Consider the following 22,482-nt stretch of genomic DNA (forward strand, 5'->3'; position numbering starts at 1 on the left):
CCGATGAGCCTTGGGCCCCTGCAATTATGATTGGTGATAAGCCAATGAAGGCTGATGACAGCGCCATCAACAGTATCGAGGTCGGCGTCGCTCTCTCCACGGCCGTGCTCCTTCCAACTGATCTCAATCATATGGCCGAGATCAATGAATATGAAAATTTTGCTCTGATGATGCAGCATTCTGTCTTGGTAAGTTCCCAACACTTGGTACTTTTTGGCTTATATTTTAAGTTCTTCATACTAACTTGTTTCTAGGACATCCAGTATGCCCATTCTTTCGCCACGAAAGCCGAGGCTTTCAAAGAAGAGTTAGTGCACAAAACCAAGGAAGCTGCTGGCTTCTTCTCCTCTCTAAACAACACCGAGGCCAAGATTAAAGTTCTGTTAGATCTGGCCAAGGCAGCCAAACGAGCCCAAGACCAGGCCGAGGAAAAAGCTGAGGTGGCCGAGGCTGTAGCTGAAGTACTAAAATCTGAGATCAAGGACGCCAAGGCCAAAACTGCTGAGGTCAAGGAAGATTTCCAAGAAGCACTGGCTACAAAGGAGGTCGAGATCAAGGCGACCGATGAGAAAGCATTCTTAGAGGGGCAGGCTGCCGTCTGTGACGCATACAAAGAACTAGTCAACCAAGCCTGTAACTGAGGCTTCTACCTCGGTTGGACTACTGCTCTCAACAAATTATCTGTCCCTATGGACTTCGACCTCTGAGATATCAGCAAACTCCAAGTGCCTTTCCCTCTGCCTTCCAAAGGATCGGGCAACGAGGCTGATGAAGCAGAGGTTGAGTCCAACGACGCTGAAGAAGAGGAGGAGGTTGGTAAGGAGGCCAAGTTCCCGACATTGAATGATTAAGTCCTGGACTTGACTCATGATGAGGAAGAAGATTTGGTTTCCAAGGGTGCCTCTCCCAAACAAACAACTTCTGAGGCCGAGGTCCGTTTAGCCGAGAAAAGCTTAGACCAAACCCTTTCGAAAATTGACGCCGAGATAGCAGCGGAGAAGGAAGCCACATTGTCAACCGAGGCAGACACAACGCCAACAGCCGAGGTTGAGCAATCTGGAACCGATGCCCACAATTCCAACACTTAGGAATTTTTACTTTGAACTTTACTTTTTGAACAGTTTGTAATTTTTTGTAACTTTTGGACAAGTAATCTCTTTTGCCAAGCCGAAATGCCTTTTTGTTTCTGAACAAGTTTTCCTTGAATGCATGCTTGCGTTCTTTCTTCTTTCCTAAGTGTTAAATGTTTTGCTTTATGTATGCTTACTGTTTTCCTTCTATGCCTTTCATGCTTTCATACTTAGAATATTTTTTGCATTTCTTCAAAGTACACCTTAAATTGTGCAATCACTTCGGGGTAAGGTACCTCGGATATAAACCTTGACTGCTTGTCTCGGCCAATAATTGGCATATCTCGGATAACTTTAACTTGTAAATTGTTCTGAAATTTCAACAAGTGTCAAGTCCATTCTTACTTGTAAAATTTTCTAATTCTAAAAATTTCAACAAGTCCCAAGCTCATTGAACAAGTCCCAAGCTCTCAAGTCTATTTATCATTCCTGCTCCCTACCCCCTAATGTGAGCCTGATTTCCACTTAGGTTCACATTATCCGTTTAAGGTCTTTCACCAAGGTCAAATTCAAACAAAGACTAGCCGAGGTGTTCAACCATGGTTTCTTTATTAATCTAACTGAGCGAGCTTGGCTCCATGGCAAGTCAAGGTTAATTCAACGTAGTTCAACTCTATTATATGCAAGTATAATTCAACTCTGCCATATAACAAGTCTAAGTTATTCATTATGTTTCATTCGGAAATATCGCGAAATTAGTTCAACTCTATTATATGCAAGTATAATTCAACTCTGTCATATAATAAGTCTAAGTTATTCGTCATGTTTCAATCGGAAACATCGCTAACTTAGTTCAACTCTATTATATGCAAGTATAATTCAACTCTGCCATATAATAAGTCTAAGTTATTCGTCATGTTTCATTCGGAAACATCACCATAAGACTGGTCAGTCCTATCACACAAATTTCTAATTCATAGAAATTAGACTAGAGTTTTATTATTACTTCAGCTAATGCAAGTATGACATAAACTTTAATAAAAAAAACTTCAAGTTGCAAGTGTTCCAGGGTCTTGGCAACTCTTTGTCATCAGTGTCTTCAAGCTGATATGCCCTATTACCGGCAACCGAGATGATTCTATAAGGCCCTTCCCAGTTTGGGCCAAGTTTCCCCTTCCTGGAATCTTTCTTGTTGCCGACGACTTTTCTTAGGATAAGGTCCCCAACCTTGAACTCTCTTGGGTTGACCTTCCTGTTGTATGCCCTAGTAAGTTGTTATTGGTATGCCCCTAGCCGAATTGCTGCTCTCTCTCTTTTCTCCTCCAGTAGGTCCAGGTCTCGGGTCAGGAATGCCTCATTAGTCCCATTCTCTACTCCCTGGGTTCTGATCCCAGGGATGCCGGCTTCTAGTGGGATAACTGCTTTAGTGCCATAAGCCATGGCAAAAGGAGACTCCTCAATCGATCTTCTCAGCGTAGTCTAATATGCCCAAAACACATTAGACAACTCTTCTATCCACTTTCGTTTTGCTACTTCCGGCCTCTTCTTAATCCAATCCAAAATAGTCTTATTAGATACTTCCGCTTGACCATTGCTCTGAAGGAAAGTTGGAGTGGAGTAGTAGTTCTTGATTTTGTACTTTGCACAGAAGCTTTTGATTAGCTTACTGTCAAATTGTGTACCATTATCTACTACTATTGCCCTTGGGATCCCAAACCTGGTGATGATGTTCTTCCATATGAAGTTCCTCACATCAATATCTCAAATTTTCGCAAGAGGTTTAGCATCTACCCACTTCGTGAAGTAATCAGTTATTACTAGCAGAAACTTCCTTTGCCCAGTTGCTTGGGGCAGTTATCCAACAAGATCCATGGCCCACTGGACAAATGGCCAAGCGCTAGATACTGGGTTCAAATCTGCTGTTGGTTGATGTATCAAAGGTGCAAACCTTTGACACTTCTCGCACTTTCTGACGTAGGCTTCAGCATGCTTGAGCATTCTCCTGCATGTACGGCCACCAGTACCCCTGAATAATGGCCCTATGAGCAAGTGATCTGCCCTCAACATGGCTTTCACATACCCTTTTATGTATTTCATACAAGAAGTCTTGAGCCTGAGAGGGATGCACACATCTCAAAAAGGGACCAGTGAAGGATCTCCTGTAGAGATGGCCATCTATTATTAGGCTGAACCTGGCCGACTTTAATCTGGTCTTATGTGCCTCTTTTTGGTCGTCTGGTAGCTTGTCATCGCTAAGGAACATCTCTATTGCATACATCCAACTTGGACCCATCTCCACACACATTTGCTTCGTACTCTGTGATCAATGGTTCCACACTTAGGCCTGACAAATAATCAACCATTATTGTCCTTGCCTCTCCTGATTTCATTGCACTAGCCAGGTTAGCCAAGGCATCGGTACGACTGTTATCATCTCGGCTAACCTGTTGTAGCCGGCAATCCTAGAACAATGCTAGCAGTCTAATAACTTCTTTGACATAGGCTATCATTCCCTCATCTCAGGCTGCATACTTTCATGTCACCTTATTCACAATAAGTTGGGAGTCACAGAAGACTACCGCCTTATCGGCTTTTATTGTTGTTGCTAACTTCAACCCTGCGATCAGTGCCTCATACTCTACTTCATTGTTTGAGGCCTTGAACCCCAAACGAATAGACTGCTCTAACATTCGCTCATCTGGCGATACTAACACTACTCTTGCCCCTGCTTCTTGACAGTTTGAACTTCCGTCAACAAACAGGTAGAAGGAGTTGCCAATGTAGATGTCTCAGGGCTTCGGTTTCTCTTCTTTCTTCTGTTTTGCTTGAGTGGGGTTCTTTGGCCCCAACTGGGCTTCTCTTTGCTCTCCTGGGCACCCCAAGCCACGACTCACCAGCAGGGGCAGAGGCAGCTTGGGCTCAGGGGGGTCACGTGCCCCCCCTGACTTTTGGAATTTTTTTTTTTTTTAAATGGGTTCTGTCTTTTACTTTCCAACACACATTCAAACATATTAACCCATTGACACACACACACACACACCACACGCTAGCACAGCACCCATGCTTGTATTTTTTTTTTTTATTATTATTTATTTATTTTTTTTTTTGGGAATCCCAATCCTAATCAAATATTGATACATAACCTTTTTTTAGGTGAGTACATACAATTCCAATTACAACAAAGTTAAAACTCTAAAACCATATAAGTGTATGAAGTTTTTTATTTTTTTATTTATTCACAGTACTTGTGAAGTATCTTCGTATTTTCTTTGTCTCCCTTTGTTATTTTGCAATTTACCAACTCGCGATTCACCAAATTAGGATCACACAACACAGATTTGGGACCACACTACAACCTTGGTATCTTCTCTTCGTTGTTTACAGGTAACTTTATTATTTTTTTTAACTTTAAATAAAAATTATGAGTATTAATTCATAATTATTTGTTAAATTTTGATTTGTAAATTTTTTTTATTTGTTATTATTTATGTTAAAATAAGATATTTTGATATTAATTTTTAATGTTTAACATTAGTTCGAAAAATTATTATTACGTTATTGCTATTGATTGGGGAAGAAAAAATTTGAGATTGTAATTAATGGGTGCCCCCCTATGTTAAATTCCTGGCTCCGCCACTCCTCACCAGAGTCCGACATGGGATGGCACCAAGTGTGAACTCGGCCACAAAGTTGGCCAAAACCTGGCCCTTAATTGTTGTTTTAGGCCTAAATTCCAGGTCATATTGGCCCAACACTACTGCCCATCTGGCTACCCTGCTTGTCAAAACTCCTTACTGCAATAAGGACTTCAAAGGATGCTCAGTCAATATCAAAATATGTTGGCTTGGAAGTAATGATTCAGTTTCTTCAGGGGTAAGTACCTGGTCTCTGCGCTTGCTAGGGTTTTACTCACATAGTATACTGCCATTTTTTTTTCCATTTTCTTCTCTGATTATCACTGTACTCATTGCGTGCTCTGAAACTGCCAAGTATAAGAACAGTTCCTCTCCAGGTATTGGATTTGACAGAACTGGAGCTGTTGTCAGGTACTTTTTCAAGTCGGCCAAGGTGACTTCACACTCTTCCATTCACAAAAAATATGTGGCCTTCTTTAACAAACTAAAAAATGGTTTACACTTATCTAAACTTCTGCTTATAAACCTATTCAAGGCTGCAGCCCTTTCAGTCAACATCTGTATTTGTTTTGCTAATGTCAGGCTTTTCAAGTCAAGGATGACCCTGATTTGATTCGGGCTTCAATGCCCCTTCTGGTAACCAAGTATCCTAGGAACTTAGCGGACCCGACTCCAAATGCGCATTTCAAAGCATTGAGTCGGAGCCAATATGTTCTCAGGATATCAAAAACTGTCTTCAAGTTGGCCAGATGATTCCCAAGTTCTTTGGTCTTCATGACCATGTCATCAATGTACATTTCTACTATCTTGCAAATCAGATGCCTGAACATCTTGGTCATTAACATCTAGTAGGTTGCTCCTGCATTTTTTAACCCGAAAGGCATTACTCTGTAGCAATACAGCCCTTTTGGGGTGATAAATGCAATCTTCTCCTCATCAGGGAGGTACATTGCTATCTGGTGGTATCCTATGTAAGCATCCAAGAAGCTCATCCTCTCATGCCCTGAAGTAGCATCCACCAGCTAATCGATTTTAGGCAAAGGGAAGCTGTTTTTGGAACAAGCCTTATTCAGGCTGGTGAAGTCTACGCAGACCCTCCGCTTCCCATTCTTCTTTTTCACAACTACTATGTTGGACAACTAAGTTGGGTAGTTCACCTCCCGAATAGCCTTGGCTTCCAATAGTTTTTCCACTTCCTCCTCTACTGCCTCCATATGAATCAACGTCGGCTTTCTTGCCCGCTGAACGGCAGGTTTAGCTGACCTGTCTATATTAAGTCTATGGCAGGTGACCTCAGGGTCAATGCCAAGCATCTCGTATGGCGTCTAGGCAAACACTTCTATGTTTGCTCACAAGAAAGTATCTAACTCCTTCTCCTCCTCCTCGGCTAAGCCTAAGCCGAGAAGGAAGAAGCGTTCTTTTTCATCTTCTTTCACCAGAATCTTCTTCAAGGTTTCCTCACTTTTGTCGACCGGTTCTTTGCCGACGTCCTCCAAGACTTCTATGTCCTTGTCTTTAATTTCTATTGTTTCTGTCTCTCATACGTTGTAGGTAGATTTCATTGCTGCCATGGAGCAACTTTTTGCCTACACCTGATCCCTTCTAACCTCCTTAATTCTTTGCTCCGTTGGAAACCACAAAAATTGGTGCAGTGTTGAGGGTATAACCCTCATTGCATGCAACCATAGCCTTCCTAAGACAACATTGCAAGGGGAGGGGGTGTCAATCACAGTAAACTCTGTGCTTACCTTCCTGGTGCTTGCCTGCACCTCCAAATTTATTGCTCCCAAGGGCCATGTTGGCGTTTAATTGAACTCGACCATTGGGCTGTTAGACTGCTTCAAATCATCTCGGTGAAGGCCAAGCTCCTTGTAGCATCTGACATACATGATGTCACAGGAGTTGCCTTGGTCGATCAGAATACGCCTTACTTGGTATTCTCCAACTGTGAGAGTCACTACCAGACAATCGTTGTATGGATGCTGCATCATGTCTAAGTCTACCTCTGTAAATGACACTATTGGTCCCTAGTACTTGTTTATTTGGGGCCTCTTTTACTGGATCTGACACACAGGTTGTAGATGCCTCACCCTCTGAGTCTCTCTACGCACCTCGTTCTCATTAACCCTCGAGTGAATCACATTGATCCCTCGAGGTCCATCTGCTTGTTGTTGTGGTGGCGGTGGAAGTGGTGCTACCGGTGCTTGGGGCAGCCTCGCCTGTTCTTCCTTCATTCTGGCCTCATCTACCAGGTCCCTCAAGTGGCCCTATTTGACCAGGGTTTCCAAATGTGTCTTTAGGGCTCTGCACCCCTGAGTCAGATGCCTATCCTCATTGTGGTAGGCACAATGCTTCCCAACCCCATAAATTCGCCAGGAATCTTCTCTGGCGCTCTATAATATGGTTGGTTCTTGATCCTTTCTAGAACTTTATAAACTGGGATTCAGAACACAATGGTGACTGCATGTGCAACCCTCAACCTTGTTTCTTGCTTGTTAAATCCAGTATTACCTCGACTTCGCTTCGACGAGTCGTTTCTCTTCTCCTGCTTCGGCGCCTTCGTTCCCAGTGTATCCTCTTCTGCTCTGACATATTTCTTGATCCTTGTTATGGGCCCCTCCATACTTTTTGGTAGATTTTTTGCGAGCGACTTTCGTAGCATGTAATCATCCTCAGGCCGTTCTTAAAAGACATGACTGTTAGCTCCTAGTTACATCCCAGTATTCGGTTAAACACCTCATAATACCTTTTGGCATAAGCCCCGAGGATTTCACCCTCGCCAATTTTTAGAGCCATCAGGGAGTCTACCCTCAATAGCTGTAACTTGTTTATAACAAACCTGGCCACAAACATCTCGGCCATGCCTTCCCAACTCTTCAGTAAGAACGAACCATTGAATTCAGGTATAAGCCGATGTGAAAGTTTGGATCAGACTTACCGTCATATATCTGGAATCTCGGCATATGAAACCTTTTTGGGGCCTCAAACCTATCAAACTCTATTGAGAACGGCGTTCTCGGCTTGATGGAGGATGTGACCTCAGTAGTCTGCCGCTTCCTCTGGAGGTAGTCCCTCAAATCCTCCTTAGTCCGACTAGGAGCTTGGCTGTCAATAGATTTCAACCTTTTTGGTGCGCTGCTCCCGGTGTCATTATATGTCCTCTTGGACTTCTCTTCATTCACCGTATCAAAGCAAAGTTCCTTCCCCAGAACGTCTCATTGTTCTTTGACATAAGTTCCCTTGGTACGTGGCGTCCTCTGAGACTCTCCTCTCACCAACTCTACTCGTTCGGCATCCCATGAAGGCCGATGTGAGTGTTGTTTTACCTTGTCATGCTAAGGGACTGCTGGGATTGCTTTCTGTCCCCCTTTCTGGGCGTCGTTCTTGGCCGCTTGAATTGGCGTGTCCTTTAATGGAAACGGTGGTTGCATGATGTTGTTCTGCATCATGAAGTTGACAACCAATTGTAGGTCTGCTAACTTGTTTTCCATTCCCTTCATCTCACTGTCCCTTCTCAGGCATCTATCTTTCCATACCTAGAGGTCGCTTTCATTGTAATACTCGTCTCGATCTGCTTTCTTTAGAGCGTCTCCCTCTTGGCTGAAGTCTTTCTTTCCAAGATTCTGATCCCGTGGTCCTTCGTTACGGTTTTCCTCTTCCATGTTAGGATCGGCATGTTTACCATTCCCACTAGGGATGTTGTCCTCAATCTTCTCTTTCTGCCCGTCGTTGGCCATCTATTCTCCTTACGTTCCCACAGACGGCGACAAATTATAGGTGTTGATTTTTGACTACACAACCAGAAAGGGAACTCAGCTGAAGAGTACCAACAGAATAGATTAAGCCCGAACAACCTGTCACAGAAAGAAAAGAATCCGACAGTGGTTCGTCCACCCGGGGCACTTCGACGATCAAGTCCGTAATCAAGTATCTCTCAGAGATAGCAAATCGTGTTTAACTCACAAGAAATAGATTACTGCTCACCATATATCACACATATCTCAGACCCACGGGGGTGCACTACTTTTATAGCCAGCTCTGACCTAATCCTTTTTAGTGGACTCTGGCTCAATACTCATCCTGGACTCTCAGCTAGACAGGGATAAACTCTCTAAGAGCTTTATCTTTATCTAGACTGAGATCCTTTCTTGTTCTAGGACTCTTGTCCCTTATCCGCTCATCTCGGATTTTGGTATCTCCGCGAATAACCTTGGTCTAGCCGAGATCACCTCGGCATCAAGACCAAGCCATGTGGCACCTCAGCTGACACTCCAGCGTCACTTTGGCCACATGTTGTCATTCACGAAATATGTCCCCATAACTGCCCCCTAGGTTCTATTACCTCGTCAACTTGTAGTGTTGTGTACGATAGAGATGATGCTCCTGCACCCAACGCTAATGGACACAAAGCGAGAGAAACAGAGGCGAACAGAGGCGTGAGAGAGAGGGAGAGGCAGTGAGTCACAGTGAATTGGTGCTCCAGTTGTCGGCGAACCCGAAGAGGAGTGGCAGAGGAGAGCTGTTTCGTGGCTGGTGAAGTAGTGGTGAGAGAGGGAGGGGTGAGGAGTAGTGGAGAGAGAAAGGGAGAGAGACGCTGATAAGAGATAGAGAGGCGCTGGTTTGTTTAGGGTTTGGTTTGGAAACAAAATATATAAATCCCTCCAATTCGCGACTAAACATTTTAGTCGCTAATTAATTTTATAAATCTCTTTAAAATTTAAAATGTCTCCCTCCAAATGTTTTAATTTTTTAGCGACTAAAAATATTTTTAGTCGCTGAAAATAAATGTTTGGCGACCAAACTTTTGGTCACCAAGATAAATATTAAATTTTTGCTTTTCATTCGGCGATTAAATAATTTTAGTAGCCAAAACTAATTATATAGTGACTAAAAAATATTTTAGTTGCTGAAAATACATTTTTGGCGACCAAAATAAAAATTAAATTTTTGTTTTTCATTCGGCAACTAAATAATTTTAGTAGCCAAAACTAACTATACAGCAACTAAAAATTTTTTGAGTCACTAAAAATACATTTTTGGCGACCAAACTTTTGGTTGCCAAAGAAAAAAATTAAATTTTTATTTTTCATTCGGCAATTAAATAATTTTTGTAGCCAAAGCTAACTATACAGAGACTAAAAAAAAAATTTGTCGCCAATTGTGACATATTTAGCAACTAAAAAATTTTTTAGTCGCCAACTGTGACATTTTTAACGAATATATTTTTTTTAGTTGCCAATAATCAATATACCCCGATTAAAAAAAATTAGTAGCTAAATCTTGTACTTTTGCCGACTAATATAATTTTTGGTCACCAATTCCACAATTTTTGACAACTAAATTTTTTTTAATCGCCAAATTTGATCACCAAAAGTGTAATTTCCTGTAGTGAGACATCATTCTCCACGCACATTTAAACAATATAACCTATTTAAATATTCTTTATTTTTTTTACCAAGCACTTGATTCAACCATACCAAATGCGTATTTTAACTAGCATAAGCTTAGTTGAGTTGGACATAACTCTTATGCCTCACTTCAAATTCAACCTCTTGTGCCTCACTTCGAGTTCAAGGATTAAAAAGTCTTGCCACATGCCAGTCAGTCTTCCTCTTTTGCGGATTATGAACTCCAATGCACAAAAAAAAGAAAAGAAAAAAAAGGCATACTTCTATTTAAAGGGATAATAATATGCTAAGTTTGTTACCTCACTGAGCCTTGGCCTCATAAAATCATCATTTTTGTATGATTACTTGAGTCAATATTTATGTTTGGTTTTTGTTTAGAAATAATTATTAAAAAAATAATAATAACAAATGATATTGTCTCATGTACTTAATGATATAAAACCGTTAAAAAAAAGAAGAAAAGATATATAGCAGTACCAACACAGCATCCCGAGAGTGAAGAATGGAATGGTTTAGGTAGGACAGGTAGATTTACTATACATAAAAAAGCATCCCGAGAGTGAAGAATGGGATTGTTTAAGTGGGTAGAGTTACTATACTAAAGGTTGAATTTCTCTTAAGTTTCAAATATGAATTTGAGAGAACTTGAGGAGCCAATGAGACCCATTATCAGTTATGTTTTAATAATCCGAACTATTCATTTTATAAGGCTCTTCAAGCATATCATTTATAAAAAAAAAATTAAATATGTTTGATAATCATAATATTTTTTTTTCATATTATTGGGTTTGTCTCTAAAAGAAATGAATAATTTATTTTTAAAAATATACTCGGTGAAAAACAAGGAGCAGAATGTGATTTGTGTTTTTCAACACATATTGAAGATTTATATTTTTTGCAAATTAGACGCACTTCATGATTATTATTATTGCCATTTGCTTAGAAAAGAACTTCAATAAGCATAAAGATGATACAGTCTGAACCGTAGCTATTTTTTTATGGATTTTTTTTTTTTCGTTTTGTTGTTTGGTTGGGATGACCTTTTGGGGTATTGTTTGTGTAGATTGTTTATTAAAATAAATGTTTTTCATGTTTAAAAACAAAATGATACAATCAATGCGTTTGGTTTTAGTTTTTTAAATTTAGTTTTTTGAAAATTGAGTATTTTGTTTTTCGTATTTTTTATTTTTAGTGAATATTTTTAAAATTTTAAGCATTTTTTTGCTTTTTTTAGATGCATCTTTTTTAGATGGATCTAAAAAGTAAAATATTTTAAAAAGTTAAATACACAAAAATAAGAAAAATATATTGAATTTTCGTTTTTTTTTTTTTTTGTAGTTTTGGTATTTAGTGAATTTTTTTAAAAAAAAATTTACAAAAATTATACTTTTAAGTGTATTCGTGATAGGTGTGTCTAAAAATTAAAAAAAAAAAAGGGCTTAGAATATTAAAAAAAAAATCAGTATAAACAAAAAAGAAAAATGCCAAGTAGAATTTTTTGAAACACATCTTCCAAATAAGCCTCAACTAAAACAAAAACAAACAGCCTATGGTGAAACCTTAGGTGAATCTAACACTAAAATTTCTTCCTTGCCCATGGTCGGTCTATTTATTGCCTGACTTATCCATGGAGTTGAAAGTCGGGACAGAAATAGGATTTTATTATCGGAGGGGTCAAAAGAAAAATATTTTTTTTTTACTATATACACAAAATACGCATGTATATATAATATGATATATAAATTATATATATATATATATATATATAATTTAAATACTATAGAAGCAATTTCTATTAAGATGAAGAAATTTTTTTGGTGTAAAATAGAAAGAGAATTTAAAATGGAAGAAGAATGATATATATATATATATATAATTTTTTTAATACTGGGAGTATTTTTTTAATACTGGGAGTCCATTTTATATATAAAATGATATATATATATATATATATTTTAAGTTTTATGGGAAATAATAATTTTCACAAAAACATAGGGCCATGGCCCCCCATAATCTCCTCCTAGTTCCGTCCCTAGTTGAAAGGAAGCTATAGTTCCACTGTTGTTGTAAATGTTGGAACAATTCATCTTGAATTCTTCAGTTTGTGGTATTTGAGTCTTTTCTCTCTTTCCGATGTGAGTCAAAGTCCCAAGCTTATTTCAAGCTTTCCAAATAAAAATCAGCAATGCTAGGTATCATGAAAAATCTTTCATGAAAATAATCATGAAAGCTTTGTGACTCTTGGATTACACTTAGAATAAAACACCACACACTAATCAAGGTAATCCAAATATCATAAATCTTTCATGATTATTTTCATGAAAAAATTTTCATGATCTCTAACTTTTCTCAATAAAAATAAGGAAGATTTTAAAAACACCCAAAAACTAAACAATAAATTTTGAAAATTTCCCAACAGTAAACGAGCTATATAGTTCCACCATTTGTGGAGAAGACAAAAATCTACAACTCAAGCAGTGAAAGCTTTTCAGATAGATGTGTTGGTTGACTTGGGGGAGTTCCAAGAATTTGATGGGTAAAACGGTGATGGCGGTGTCTGATGTTTGTAGAAGATTCAGGTGTAATTGTTGGCTTTTTGGCTTTCGAAAGTTAGTATTATAATTTTAAGTATGTCAATAATGATCAATCAGTCCTTACAGAAGATTAATTGCTAACCAATTATCAGATGATTGTGTTTTAATTCTTTCAGCCTCAATGAAAATAACTTTTATTGGTGGCTTGTTTAGGAGAATTGAGTAAACAACAATTAAGTGAAGAATAATTGTAACATTTCATTAAGTAAAAATAAAAAACTTACAATGATCTGACCCAGCCTCGTAGAGGTTTACAACAACAAACTATTTGAAACTACTCCTATGAATGAAGTGCAATACAGAAATTTGAAGTTCAGAAATGTAAAGGACTATAAAAACTGGAAGGAAAATAAAGTAGATAAAACTGATTTTTTGATCTATGTCTGGATCCTCCTTTCTGAGGCCTTCTCTGCTATTTATGCTTCTCAATGATAACCGTCGAAGTGGACTTCTAACCGTCAAAATGTCCTTCTATGATCGCTGATCATGCCTTCTCACAGTCAGCCCCATTACGCCATGTTTGCAGTTGGGCTTCCCTCCTAATTTTGAATTTGAACATTGTGAATAACCGTTAGGCCACATCACCTTATATCCTTTGATTATTCCAGTGCTACGCAGACCCATTATTACCAGTATGGGTTGACACATTTCTGACTATGGTTGGCAACTTATATTACCTCCCCAAATTGCCTTTTTCATGCCACGCGTCAATTTGCAATTGGCTTATACAAATTATACAACCAACAATAATCTTGCAATCTCAATAAATATATGCACACATATATTGCATCTGTGTATGTTCTACCTTCCGAAACAACACGTATGTTTTTTTCATTCTTGTTCTAGTGTATGTTCCTCCTTGTTTTCTTCCTACTTGTGGAATTTTTGTCCATCACGTGTTCAATTATATGCTCAAATGTGAAACTCATCAGAATTTCACTTTCTGATGGCTCTATGCTTTTTCTGGTTTCTTTTTTGTTTTGGTTAATAGATGTGCTAGTTTTGATTGTATCAAGATATTTGTGAAATCATTGCATTGTAAGAGCTACTTATATGAGACTTATTATTTATCTGTTTTAATTTGAGCAACACCAAGCCATATATTTGTTTGTATTTGCTTGAAAAAAAATAAAAAAAAAAAAAAAAATTGGGTTCTAACTTGAGCTGGGTTTTGAAAAGTATATTAAACCCATACACATCCAATTTCTAACCTCACTAAAACAAAGATAAAGTGTGTATGGTTTCAATTTTCTAAATTCATTTTTTTTAAATTGAGTTTTTTTATTTTTCGTATTTTTTTGTTTTTAGTGAATATTTTTTAAATTGTAAACATTTTTTTTTAAAACTTTTTTAGATACACCTTAGTTAGATATATCTAAAAAATAAAATATTTTTAAAAAAATATTTTTAAAAATTAATAAATACACAAAAATATGAAAAATATACTGAATTTTCAATTTTTTTTGTATTTTTGGTATTTAGTGAATTTTGTAAAGATTTTTTTTCACAAAAATTATACTTTCTAAGTGTATTTATGTTAGGTGTGTCTAAAAAAAAATTGCTTAAAATATTTAAAAAATTCAGCAAAAACAAAAAAAAAAAATACGACAAACAAGAAAGTAAAATTTTCTGAAAAGTGTTTTCTAAAAACAAACATGCCGAATAATTCTCAAGTTATGAAATTTTCATAGCTGAAAAGATAGTTTCATTTTTCCAAAATCCACATCCAGCAAGTTTACTGAATCCAGACATAACTTGAATCTAGCAGCCACCGCCTCATAGTTAACTTTGAAAAAAATAGCATTCGGGTTCGATTCAACCGGTTGACAGATCTAATAGGAGAGAGACTATCAACATATTAATCACCAGTTATGTAAAAAGCTGAAAATATTAGTAAATGAGCTAAAGAATGTATATGAAGTTATTAAATAATTAGCCCAATAATGTATATCAAGCTAAGAATTGAAAACAATTGAATTTGAAATGCAAAAGCAATAAAATAAACAATATAGAGCCCAATACCTCTGGAAATCATAACTACCATACATCAAAGATCACCAATTTTCTCAAAAGATTAGACAGACTAAGTTATTAGGAAATTAGCCCAAAATAATTGAATTTCAAATGCAAAATCTATGAAGATAAGCTCGAAATTGAGATGATATCTGCATAAACTAATGTATGATTGTTGGAATAGTACCCTAGGATGCAAAGCTTTGCAACCTCTACAACCAGGGGAATAAAAGTCAACTACAACCAAACTATCACCAGCACTCAACAATGCTCGACCGTCGAGCATAGCTGCATAGTGATGGTTCCTTTTACTAAAAGCCAGTATTTTTATATATCTTGAAGCTAGTAGTAGTAAGCAGCATCATTGGAAACACTTTTGTACGGGGAGGAAATAATTCTCCTCGTATAATCCTGTTGACCAAGTCCACGCTCCTCCGAACGACGTCGCTTTGTCACCTGAAAACACAAACGTGAGCTAGCCGGCGGGTGTGTGCCGGAAACCTCTCCGATGCCTAAGTCAGAAAACTTGACAAATAGACAAAGCTCTAAGTTTTCAGAAAGGTTGTGTTCAATTACCTCCTCCAAGGTGATGCTTGTGAGCTTTTATAAGTTTCATATGGCACAATCCTAGTAGGACTTGTATTTCTCCATACAGAGTCCTCCTAGGATTCAATCTCTTAAGGATAATGCTTATCCTTTTACACCCTCCCCCACTGCTCAAACCAAGTGGGATGGTTTTCTTTACGGCCGAACTTCCTTTTGACCGAAGTAAACTTGGCTATACCGAGTCACAGAAGGCCGCACTATCCTTAGCTCGGTCTTCTCCTCCAACTCTTTACTTCGGCTGCCCTGTTCGACCTTGATGCGCTTAGATCAAACTTCTAGGTAACAAGTTCGGACCGACCTAACCAATGTAAGTCACGACCGGACTAATTCCGACACCGGTCTTCTCAGAACATACTGCGACCGGACTAACTCTGAGACCAGAATAACTGTGAATCGCCTCCAGACCGGAGTAATTTTACTCTTCCTTGGGCTGAAGTAACGATCTCTTCTTGAGCCGGAGTAATTTTGCCTTTCTGGGCCGGAGTATTCTGTACGGCCTTTTTACCTAGTCCACTGCGTTTTGGGCCTCAAAAACCAAACTCGAAGTTCGGCCCAATTTTCCCAAAAATTACCCTCTCAATTGCCCCTTAATTCCATCTGTGCAACATGATTGGGATTACCAGCCTTCTGGCCGAGCTAGAGTTTTGTCATGTTTTTTCAGCCGAGCTAAAAACCCTTTAGCCTTTCCAGCCGAGCTAAGTTTACCTCGGGTATAACTATGTCCGGTCAAAACGTCTCTTCAATCACAGCGACTGTATCGCTTCCCATTCCCGTGACACGTGGCAAACTCTGATAGGCTATGGCCAACTGTCGCGCCGTCCTTCAGAATTTTCGTACTGTTCCCGCCTCTTTTTGCCGCCTTTTTCTCTCTCCCCTTTACACAAAACAGCCCTTTCGATTCTGGAATCATTTACTCTATTGTTTTCATCTTCTTCTCTCTTTGTGCCTCTGCTTCTTCAGCCTCTGAGCCTCCTGAATCTGTGTTCTTCGTTGGTTCCGTTGCTCCTGTCCTCTGCTTCATCTTTTCCTGGTAAGCAATCCTTTTTCCTTTCCTTTGTTTTGCTTTCATATTTCGTTTTCCATGCTCTGCTTGCTTTTGCAAAACATTTTTCTTCTATCTCTAATTTGCTTTAGTACTTTCTATGAAGAAACCAGTAGAACTTGTATGTGTATGAACTGTTATGTAGAAAAACAAGCCTCAGATCCAAAATCACATTGCGACCGAACTATGATTCTGTTTGCCCCTTATACGTAGACTTCTGTAGTCAATAATCGAACTAGAACTTGTAGGAATGTCAGTAGTTTCCTCTGAACCACTCTAGCCAAGATAAGATTTACCGAACAAGCTTGCACATACCGAACTAGGTACTTCGGTCTCCAACCGAGCTAAGACCTTGGGGCCAAGCCGGCTTTCTTAGTTCTGAAACCGAACTCAGAAAGCCGCCCCTAGGGCTCAGCCGGAGTAACTTTCCTCACATCGCAACCGATTTAGGCCTTTGGACTAAACCAGCTTTCTTAGATTTTTTGGACCGAACTTAGAAAGCTGTCGTTAAACCGGTCTGACCTGCTCGAAACCGAGCTAAGAAACCTTCTGGTGAGCCGAGGTAGAACAAACCCCTTTGAACCGAAGTAGGATTTGTATATCTTGCTTGTAATTTGCAGCGCGGTCCAACGATCTGTGCTTAACCCCTTTGTTTTCTACTTTGCAGACTTAGGTTGCCCAGGCACTCCCGCGTGTGCTCAACCGAGCTACCGAGCCAAATTTTTGTACCGAAATAATTTATTCGTAATTTATACAACAAATGGGTAAGTATAGCTATTTAGTCGAAACCCCTGGTGGTATGGCCGAATTTAGGCAGGACTACCAGATTCCTGATGATGTCCAACTGATATTGGCCAAAAAAGATGCTACCCCCTGGAACAATGAAGGCTTTGTGCCTTTTACCCTTCAATCCATAATAGAGACCGGACTACGGTTTCCTGTCCAACCGCTAATCTGCGAATTTCTTAGACAGACTAGGTTATGTCCCACCCAACTATCCACCAATACATACCGTATTATAATGGGGATAGCCGCATTAAACCACCAAACCGGACTGAATCTTGGTCTAGCCGAGATCTTTCATCAATACTCTATCGGCTCAAAGAATGCTGGGTGGGTCTACTACCTTAGAATTCGCCGCCGCCGAGAGAAGATAATCAAGCACACTCCGGACAAAGATCTTAACGATGACGATTTCTTTTGGGTCTCTGGGAACTTTGAGGATTTTCGAGCTCAAATTCCTGGCCGACCCATAAATTGGAAAATGGGAGAGCCTGGTAATTTTACTTCGGTCTTCTACTTTGTAAGTTATCTCGGTTGTTTAGTCTGTTAGCCGAACTAACATTTCTCTCTTTTTTGCAGATTTTGCCCATCTCCATTCCCTGTATAGCTATCCTAACCTCGGAGTCTTGCGAGCCGCTTTTCGAGTTAAAGAAAGGGATTGGGCCAAGCTTCTAAATTTCGAACCGACCTACCGTTACAGCGGTCGACGGAAAGCAAAGGTGACTGACTTCCTTCTTGAAGAGGCACCGGAACCGAACCCAACTTTGCCCGAAATAAGACTTGTCCCTCTAACCGCAGAAGAAGAGTTGGCGAAAAGGAGCAGGGTCAGGGCCCTTCTAACCGAAACAGCTAGGCCCGAAGTGGCGCCTCCCAGCCAACCGCAACCTGCTGTTGTCGCCCTTCCTTCCCAACAGCCATCCTCTTCCCGCCGAACCAAACGTGCCCGAACTTCCGAACCCGAACGAGTTCTGATTGATGAAGAAACTCCTATTCAGCCGAGCTTACCACCGAGCCCCCAACCGGAGTCTTCCGACCGAACTATCGGCTGCTGGGCACCGAAACTAACTTTTAACGACCGAGTCATTCTAGACACAGACTCGGTCGTTGCTGAGAAAGACCACCTGTTGGCCATCAACCTGGCCAAGAGCGTGTGTCTGCCCAAAGACATGGAACACCACCAGAAACAGTTAACCACCGAGCTGAAGTCCATCCGGTCAGCCACTAAATCAATGATTCTGGTAAGTAACTTCGGTCGTATTTCTGTTTTTCTACTCAACTTTTTCTTCGGCTAACTTGAGGTTGTTGCTTTGTTAGGCTATCCAGAAAAATCAAATCACCCATCGGAAGGTGCTGGAGCTGAGGAAAATAACTAGGCAGGCAGCGGCAGAGGTAGAGGCGAAATCGGCCGAACTAGAGGAGGCTAGAAAGGAAATGGCCGAACTCCGAGGTGAGGTCGGTCGTTTGACCGGATTGGTTAGTTCGGCCGAGGCCGAAAAACAAAAGACTGCCATTGTGCTGAAGGACAAGTACTTGCGCGAGTTGTTAAAACTTGAGCGAAAGAAGGATGCCGAAATAAAGGAGAAGGTAAAAGAGGCTGACAAGCAGGGTTTCAAGAGGGCAGAGGATGCTTACGCCCTACAATGCAATGCTGCCAAGGATCTCTTCTTTAAGTGCGGCTGGAGGGGAGCCGTTGAGAAGCTCGGTCATGATTCTCAGACCGAGGTTTTCAACCCTCCAGCGTACTTCATACCGAACTCCCTGATGGAATATGCCACGGCCATGCAACAGCAGTTCCTTGAGGGCTCAGATGATGAAGATTCTGATGAAGACTCTGCCCCTGAGGATACTTCGGTTGTGAATGCAGATCAGGTAGTTCGGTCGGAGCCCGTGGTGGAAGATCTAACTCTTGATCAACCAAGTGAAGCCGTGGCTCCAGCCGAACCCGTTCTTCCTTCTGAAAGTATTGTAGCGCCCGAAACCGGTCTTCGGGTTGACGCCGATGCTGCTTTCGACGCCGAAATAGATGAACTTTTCTCTTAATTTTGTAATCTTTTCTTTGTAACCGAACTACACAGCCTTGTAATGACTTCTTTTTGAATGAAAATTTTACTTCTCTTATTCCGGTTATTGTGTGTATGCTTGCATTTGTAATGTCTTCTATTACTCCCTGTGTTATTTCGGTTCTTGGTTGGTTAAACTATACTTACCAGCCAACCACTCCTTAGCCGACATAATTACTTCGGCGGAGGAGTACTAAGTGTTGGTTTAATCCAGCCAACCACTCTTCAGCCATACACTTACTTCGGCTGAAGAGAAACAAGTGTTAGTTTTATTCCAGCCAACCATTCTTCAGCCATACGCTTACTTCGGCTGAAGAGTAACAAGTGTTGGTTTATTCCAGCCAACCATTCTTCAGCCATACGCTTACTTCGGCTGAAGAGTAACAAGTGTTGGTTTAATCCAGCCAACCACTCTTCAGCCATACACTTACTTCGGCTGAAGAGTAACAAGTGTTGGTTTATTCCAACCAACCACTCTTCAGCCATACGCTTACTTCGGCTGAAGAGTAATAAGTGTTGGTTTATTCCAGCCAACCACTCTTCAGCCATACACTTACTTCGGCTGAAGAGTAATAAGTGTTGGTTTATTCCAACCAACCACTCTTCAGCCATACGCTTACTTCGGCTGAAGAGTAATAAGTGTTGGTTTATTCCAGCCAACCACTCTTCAGCCATACACTTACTTCGGCTGAAGAGTAATAAGTGTTGGTTTATTCCAGCCAACCACTCTTCAGCCATACACTTACTTCGGCTGAAGAGTAACAAGTGTTGGTTTTAATCCAGCCAACCACTCTTCAGCCATACACTTACTTCGGCTGAAGAGTAACAAGTGTTGGTTTATTCCAGCCAACCACTCTTCAGCCATACGCTTACTTCGGCTGAAGAGTAACAAGTGTTGGTTTATTCCAGCCAACTATTTGAAGTTAGTGTTTCCAGCTAACTTATAGTATTTGGTTATTCCGACCAAATGTCCTGCAGCCTGGATCCTAATCCTGGGCTTAGGAAGGATGTTGGTTTAATCCAGCCAACCTCTGAGTTAGTTTTTCCAGCTAACTTGGAGTAGAATGCTTGGAAAAACTTAGTCTCTAAAGCTAACTTTTACAAAGAATAATTTGTGCTAAAAAGAATTGCTCATTTTATTGAAGGAAGAAAAAAAAAATTACACATGTTTGAAAAAGAAAAGCTAAAAGTAAAATAGCTTGAGGTTGGCCGTATTCCATGGCCTAGGGATTGCCTTGCCATCCTTGTCTTCTAGGTGGTATGCCCCTTTGCCTGCTAATCCAACCACCTTATAAGGACCTTCCCAATTTGGGCCTAACTTGCCGTCGCCTGGGGTTAAGGTGTTTCCCATTACTTTGCGTAGTACCCAATCCCCAATCTTGAATTGTCTTGGATGAACTTTTTTGCTGTATTTTCTGATTAACTCTCGTTGGTATAAGGCGATGTGGACTAGCGCTCTTTCTCTTCTTTCTTCTGCAAGGTTGAGTTCAAAGGTTATGGCTTCCCCATTTAAGTCTGGATCAAAATTTTCGCTTCGAATTGTGGGGAGGCCAACTTCTAGTGGGATTACTGCCTCCATTCCGTAGGCTAAGGAAAATGGTGTTTCTCCAGTTGATCGCCGAGGTGTGGTGCGGTAAGCCCATAAAACATGGGGAAGTTCGTCCGCCCATTTGCCTTTTGCTTTCTCTAGCCTTTTCTTTAGTCCATCCAAGACGACTTTATTTGATGCTTCAGCCTGCCCATTTGCTTGAGGATATGCCGGAGTAGAATTGTAGAACTCTATCTTGTACTCTTCACAAAAGCTTCTAAAGGTCCTGCCGTCGAACTGAGTTCCATTGTCTGAGATCAGTGCTTTTGGTATGCCAAACCGAGTGATAATATTCTGCCAAACAAACTTCTTCATATCCTTCTCTTTGATTGACGCCAATGCTTCTGCTTCCACCCACTTTGTGAAGTAGTCTGTTGCTGCGAGAAAGAATTTTCTGCCACCGGGCGCTGTTGGAAGTGGTCCTACTATGTCCAAGCCCCACATTGCGAAAGGCCATGGGCTAGTTAAGGGTAGGAGTTCTCTTGCTGGTTGATGTATTTGGTGTGCGAATTTCTGGCATTTTTCACACTTCTTCACATATTTTTCTGAGTCTGCTTGCATATATGGCCACCAATATCCTTGCGAAATAGCCCTGTAGGCGAGCGACCTTCCCCCTTGATGACTTCCACATACCCCTTCATGTATTTCGAACAGGAAGGCCTCTACTTTGCTGGGATGAACGCACTTGAGGTAAGGCCCAGAGAATGACTTCTTGTATAATGCCAAGGATGGAGATAGCCAAAATCGCTGCGACTTTGCCCTTATTTTGTTGGCTTCTTTTTTCTCTGCTGGTAGGATGCCGTCTTTTAGGAACAGGATGATGGGATCCATCCATGAAGGGCCTAATTCAGTGCAATATACTTCTTCTGCTTCGGGGTCTTCTATACTTGGTCTTGGTAAGAAGTTGATGAGTAATGGATGAGGGATCGATGTATCTGCCATTGAGGCCAGGCCTGCTAGCTCGTCCGCTCGGCTGTTTTCCTTCCTGCCAATTTGTTCTATCCTTACCACATCAAACTTCTTGATCTCTGTTCTGACTAACGCTTGGTACTTGGCCATTCTGTCGTCCTTTGCTTCGTATTCGCCAGAAATTTGGTTTACCACCAGCAGAGAGTCACTGTATACCATTAATTCGGCTGCTTTCATGAAGTGTGCTGATTTGAGTCCTGCGATAAGCGCCTCATACTCCGCTTCATTGTTGGATGCTGGGAAGCCAAGGTTGATAGCTTGTTCTATAACCAGACCGTCTGGAGAGATGAGGACTATGCCAAGCCCTGCGCCATGTCGGTTGGATGCTCCATCCACAAAGAGCTTCCACATCTCTCCAACGAATAATTTCCAGCAAGTGGAAGGATCAGATGATGCCGTGAGGTCTAGAATGGTGTTCTCTTCAAGGTCCATGCTGGCTATCTGTCCTTCATCCTCTGTTTGAACTGTCGGTGAGCCTTTGTTGGTCTCTTCCTTGCTATCCTTGGCATGGTCTGTCTTGGTGCTTGATTGACTACGTTCTACTAGGGGTTGCGCTATTCCGGCGTCAACTTCCGTCCCTAGTTCGGTTGTGTCAGTCAGGTCGACTGGGCAGATATGATGACTTCCAGGGGTGAATTCTGCGACGAAGTCTGCCAAGGATTGGGCTTTTATTGCGGTTTTAGGTTGGAATTTGACGTCGAATTGTCCCAATTC

This window comes from Camellia sinensis, chromosome 8 (assembly GCF_055761805.1).
Source record: "Camellia sinensis isolate YWXY chromosome 8, ASM5576180v1, whole genome shotgun sequence".
Lineage (NCBI taxonomy): Eukaryota > Viridiplantae > Streptophyta > Magnoliopsida > Ericales > Theaceae > Camellia > Camellia sinensis.